The 6,134-nt window shown below is 51.0% G+C and overlaps 1 long non-coding RNA gene across 2 annotated transcripts; it reads right to left on the reverse strand.

The window, feature by feature from the left end:
- Positions 1 to 353: 353 nt before the first annotated feature.
- LOC144229618 (uncharacterized) lies at positions 354 to 6,102 on the reverse strand. Of its 2 annotated transcripts, XR_013334537.1 has the most exons (4): positions 6,005 to 6,102; positions 5,481 to 5,591; positions 1,734 to 1,988; positions 354 to 1,327 (listed from the first exon to the last, which is right to left on the reverse strand). It is a non-coding gene; the product is annotated as an uncharacterized LOC144229618 (long non-coding RNA). The 2 variants fall into 2 exon arrangements; XR_013334538.1 differs by lacking the exons at positions 5,481 to 5,591; positions 6,005 to 6,102 and adding an exon at positions 3,490 to 3,617 and having other exon boundaries at positions 1,734 to 2,745.
- Between the last annotated feature and the right edge of the window lie 32 nt (positions 6,103 to 6,134).

Consider the following 6,134-nt stretch of genomic DNA (forward strand, 5'->3'; position numbering starts at 1 on the left):
GGGAAGACAGGAAGGGGGGTGATGGGCATGGAGGAGGGCACCTGTGGGGATGAGCACTGGGTGTTCTATAGAAACCAACTTAACAAACCATTTTAAAAAATAAAAATAAAAATAAAAAAGAAGGCATCTCAGATCAAATGACATTTGCCTAAAGATTCAATTAGTTATGAGGCTGTGGAATGTGACAGAATCTCCGGAATGGGGCGACGCACCGGCTGTTCACACCCACGTTCCTGACTGTCCTGCAACACGAGATTTATTTTGAAGTCCCTCAAAAGCATCGCTACATCGCTGGGGCGTACACTCCCTAGTTCCTACGCGTGCCCCAGGTCTTCAGATAACCGAATCCTTAGTAACTGTTCACTTTGCTTTTTAATCCTACCGGCGGAACGGAAAGATGTATGTCGAGTACCGAAGGGGATTGTTGGGTATCTGGTTGAGCAGCCTCCCTGGAAATGGTCTCCCTGCCACGTCAACCTTCCGGCAGTTTCCTGCGAGGCAGAGAGGATACCTGGGGTTCAGGAACGCAAATAGCACCCTCTGGGCGCCTGCAGTCAACGCCGGCCACGTCCTCCCTGCGAGCAGCGCAAAGCCACTCTGGCGAATTTCAGCAGGAAAGCGATTTACTCCGAGGACCTCGGCAAACCCACAGAGACGGAAGGAGGACTCTGGCGGCTGGAGGGATGGAGGGCAGGCGGCGAGCGCGTCACGGCTGCAGAGCTCTGCAGGGCCAGGAGAGGTCTGGCAGGGGTGAGGCTGCACAGCTCCGGGGAGATACTGAATGCCGCCGACTGGTTAAGATGGGAGATTATGCATTATGTGTATTTTATCACAACTTTCCAAAGAGTGTACCAGACGTGAAAGAGCCTTTCTGGGATGAGCAAAGCATGAGGATTGGGGGCACACGTGCAGGAGGGCAGCGCAGGCTCCTTCCTTGCAACACAAGCAACGGATTCCACACTGCCTGTGGCTGCTTCCAACCGGCGGGTCAGGGCCACCTGCCTGCAGCTAACTTCACCGGAGCCTGGGGACTCGAGTGTCCGCCCTGGTCGGCATCTGCGCCAGGTGGGGAGCGAAGCTGCGTAAAGCGGGGGTTCCTCAGCCGGCAGACGGAGGCTCAGGGGTGATCACCACGCTCTTGCCCCCCGCCGTCACCTGCCAGTCTGGCCGTGCGAGCCCCGAGAGGCAGGCGGCGTGCACCTGGCCCGGAGAGAGTTCTTCCACTTCCCAGCATCCTCTGCTTTCAGGGTCGATGAAGACGGAATGCCATGAAGCCACATCGCTGCAGCTCCCCCTCCAGAAGAGGCTGAGGGGCGGACCTGAAGACCTGGGGCGGAGACAGGCAGCGTGACTATTACAACGGCGCCCTAGACGCACGTGCTGCTCGCATTTGACAGACGAGGAAACCCAGGCGTAGGGGTGCTAGAGAGTCAGCTAGAGGAGACGGGGGTTCACCTTAGAGCAGAATTTTGACCCAGGCGGTCTCTTGCAGGAACCCACAAAATAGCGTGTGCACACAAGTGTGCGTGGACACACGCAGGCAGCAGGGCACTTCTGGGTACACAGACATGGGGGTCTCCCAGAGGGGCCTGCACCCCTCCACAACATGTTCACAGACATGCTTTGGAATTTAAAGCACAAACTGACGGATGTCCACACACATTGAGGTGAGAGATTCATTTCACCGTTTTTTCCTTTATGAAATTTCCCCATTACACGACATGTACACTCACAGACGTCTGGGTGAACGGGACGGCTCGTCAAATCCAGAGGAGAATGGTGTGACGTGGAGCTCATAGAAGTCATGAGAGGAAGCAAGGTGTCGGGGTTCGGAGCTGCGATCCTGGAGCCACAGCCCTGGGGCTTGGACCCCCATCTGCCACTCAGCAACCACAGGAGGTGGGCAAATAGCTTAATCTCATGGTGCCTCCATGTCCGCATCCACACCGTGGGAATAATCAGCGTATTAGAGATTTCATAGGGTTGCCCTAGGAGTGAATGAAGTAGTCAAGTCCACAATCTTTCGTGTAACCCAGATAGCTCTGGGGCCCTCCATTTGACAATAAGGAATGAGGCTACTTGTAGTTTTATGGATATTACAGTGTGGACATGCATCAGTTCACTGTAGAAATATTACTGCTATTACAGACGCTACCCCAGGTTCAAAACACATCTAAGGAGTTTGGGGAAGGAGCTGAGGAACCATCTACGCATAGTGCTCCACACACAGCAAACGCTATATAAATGCTGCCATAGTTGACTAGTAGGAAAATACAGAAACATGGAGAGCACATAGAACTAGATAGATTTAAACACACACACACACACATACACACACACACGTGTATGGGTGCCCACTCCGTTTGTCCCACACAGCCTGTGTTCTCTGTGTCATCCAAACTACTCTGTTTCAGGACTCCTGGGGGCCTCAGTAGGTTGAGCGTCTGACTCTGAATTTCGGCTTAGGTCATGATCTCACAGTTCGTGCAGAGTGTGGAGACTGCTTGGGATTCTCTCTGCCCCTCCCCTTCTCTCTCTCTAAAATAAAATAAATAGGGGCGCCTGGGTGGCTTAGTCGGTTAAGCATCCGACTTTCGCTTAGGTCATGAGCTTGCGGTCCGTGGGTTCGAGCCCCGCGTCGGGCTCTGTGCTGACTGCCAGCTCAGAGCCTGGAGCCTGTTTCGGTCTGTGACTCCCTCTCTCTCTGACGCTCCCCTGCTCACGCTGTCTCTCTCTCTCTCTCTCCTAGAAATAAATTTAAAAAACATTTAAAAATAAATAAATTAATTAATTAATCAAAACTATTCTGTTTCAGTTTCCCCTGGACAATAGCAGAGGTGACTGGGGGCCATGGCTTTCTGGTCCGAATTATTTGACCATCTGCGTTCTCTAACAGAAAAAGGCCGGGCGCACGTGACCAACAAACGGGGGAGGAAGGCTCTGCTACTGGGTGGAAACTTAAGGCCCCGGATCTCCTACGCTTCAGCTCCAATTACCCTAGGGAATCCGGCAGCCACACGGGCTGTGGCGTCCCAAGAAGCCCTCATCAGGGAGTTAAAGCAGCTCCATAGGTTGAGGTCTTGTTTATGCAAAATATTTATTGCTGGAGGATTATTATTTTGTTTTTGTCAAAGTAAATATTTTAGACTTTCATTGCAAAAGAAAAAAAATGCCCGACCTTGACATCTGTAAACACTGGTAATCAGAAATTTTAAGTCCGAATATTATAGTTCATTTTTCAGCTTGCTAATATGAGTAATATCCCAAATAATCATCTTTAATGGAATTCTTAAAGAATATAGTCATATTTTAGCCAGAGCATATTTCTTTCTATATTTACTTATTTTTATGTAGAATATAGGTTAATATACCTTATACTACATATAATCTATATTACGTAGGCTACATGTATTATACATATAATTTAAACATAAATTTATAAATTATAGGGGTGCCTGGGTGGCTCAGTTGGTTAAGCGTCTAACTCACGGTTCCAGCTCAGGTCCTGATCTCACGGATCCTGAGTTCAAGCCCCACGTCGGGCTCTGCGCTGACAGTGCGGAGCCTGCTGGAGATTCTCTCTCTCTGCCGCTCCTGCAAGCTCTCTTGACTTTTATGAAAACCTGGACTGATTAACAAAAGTATAAGTGAAAGAAGACCAAGCACAGGCACGCTGCATCAGCGTCTCTGCCTCTGCCCGACTCAAGACGCTGATGGACGTCATGGACAAGAGGTATTTTCACGCCAAAACCTCACTTAGATGCTTCCCGTTACATGAACCCTGTGAACATTTCTTTTAAAATAGTCCTATTCACGTGTGCAAAATCCAGTGTAACTACTGTCTCTTACCATTCAATCTGTAGGGTTTACACCAAACTTCTCTCCAGGGAGAGGGACAGAAGTGAGAGAAGATTTGAGGGTACTTTTTTTCCACTTTTACCTAAAAATTGTTTGATTTGATTCCTTTTAATAATGATGTGTGCCCTGCTTTATGAATTTAGTGCACACTCACCCACTGAAACAGAACAAGCCTACCTGATAATTGCTTTATATTCACCTGTGCTGTTACCTCCCAGGAGTGTATGGTTTTAAGCAGACACAATGTGGTGGGTTTTTTTTAATGGTTATTTATTTGAGAGAGAGAGAGAGAGAGAGCACGCAAGTGGGAAAGAGGGACAGAGAGAGAAAGGGAGAGAGAGAGAGTCCCAACAGGCTCCATACCGTCAGCACAGAGCCCAACACGGGGCATGAACTCACGAACTGTGAGATCATGACATGAGCTGAAATCAAGAGCAAGATGCTCAACCGACTGAGCCGCCCGGGCACCCCAGGCGGGACGTTGTGATCAGGAAGGTGCTGCCCAGGGGTCTGGGGCACGACGGAAGTAAGACAGGTCACACTGTAGGAGAGGATGCACACAGGGCATTCGTCTGGATCGTCTGTCCTGAGCATTTCAAAGTTGAGGCCCAGTGGGAGGGGCGAAAATGAAGCCCACTCCCCGAGGGGAGAAGGTGCGGGGGAGTCAGACTGTCCTTTGCTCTGGACTGTCAGCTGCTTCAGGGGTGTGCCCGGTAAAGGCCTCCTTTCTTCCTTCTAGGAGTTTTTAGCCGGGACTGTGCTCGAAATCACATCAGGAAAAGTGTGGAAGACCCGGTGTCTCCTGGGAAATGTATTCCTTGGTGAAATCTTTCTCCGAAGGACGGAGTCCCTGACGGGGGTCTGCTTACTGTTGCGATGACCTCTGGGCCCCCAGCTCAGCTCCTCACAACACGGCTCCTCACAACAGTGCCAAGAAGGAGGCAGCCATTCCCATCATCGTTAATTGGGCCATTTCTAGAAAGGGGATGGCGGGTGGTGTTTCCACATAGCCAGTTTAAAAGAATTCTATACATTGCCCCAAAGTAGATATAAAGACTCTTTTCTTGAGAAATCATCTCAACATTAAAAAATAAGCTTACTGGGGCGCCTGGCTGGCTCAGTCGGTTGAGCATCCGACTTCGGCTCAGGTCATGACCTCGCAGATCATGGATTCGAGCCCTGCATTGGGCTCTGTGTTCACAGCTCAGAACCTGGAGCTGCTTCTGATCTGTGTCTCCCTCTCTCTCTACCCCTCCCCCACTTTTGTTATCCCCTCCCCCTCACTCAAAAATAAATAAACAGTAAGAAAGACTTTAAAAAATAAAAAAAAATTTACTCTCCAAATATGGGTTGGAGATTCTGTTTCAGGTCACACCCGTAAATAATGACCTCATTGTTAACAAGGTTATCACAAGTGACCAGGGCTAAAAATAATAGCAGAGTTCTAAAATGAAATTTGATCCTTTATATATAGATCTCACGGTGTTTTGGTTGGGCGGAAACACAGAGACAAGGGGCCCAATTTTTTCACTAGATTTTACGAACCGTTTCAAACATATAGAAAGGTAGGAAGACGTTCGACGGTAATACAGACCCTCTGCTGGAGCCGCCTTACCGCCCACCTGTCTGTCTGTCCTTCCGTTGGCGTATCCATCAGCCCATCTTCAGGTCTTGGGGGAGTTGCAGAATCTGGTCTGGATCACACCGGCGGAAGAACCAAGCGGCGCTGGAATCTGGGAAGGGAGGAGGGTTATTTTACACCCGTGGGCTCAGGGGGGATCGTTCTCCAGAGGTTGAGCCCAGAGCATCCAGAGGGAGTAATTTATAGCCAGTTACTTCCGCCTTCCTCGTTATCCAGGGACAGGTATTTTCTGGGGGTCCCGTCGGCCACCTTACAGCAGATCTTCCCTAGCAACCGCCGGGCCCGACCCGACTGCCAGCCCCCTCGGGGGGGGGGTTACCCCTCCTCTGGGGCCACTTAAACAGCATGAAGGGACAAGACACACGCAGCCGGAACAACGAACTCAGCCCCGCAGCACCCACCCCGCGTGGGCTGGACGCTGCTCCCTGCCTTGACGCCCACCCTTCCCGTCACAAGCCTCCCCCACCCAGCCCCGCGCCCCGCTGGCCCGAATCCCACAGAGACCTTATCATCCAGACGCCAGGCCTCGGCACCCGCTGGCCGGACCGGAAATAGCGGCGGAAGCTCCGAGCTGCCTGGGGAGGGGGCTTCCTGCACCTGTCGCGGGCAGCGTGCACGAAACCCACCCACCTCC

The sequence above is a fragment of the Crocuta crocuta genome, unplaced genomic scaffold (assembly GCF_008692635.1).
Source record: "Crocuta crocuta isolate KB4526 unplaced genomic scaffold, BGI_CrCroc_1.0 scaffold862, whole genome shotgun sequence".
Lineage (NCBI taxonomy): Eukaryota > Metazoa > Chordata > Mammalia > Carnivora > Hyaenidae > Crocuta > Crocuta crocuta.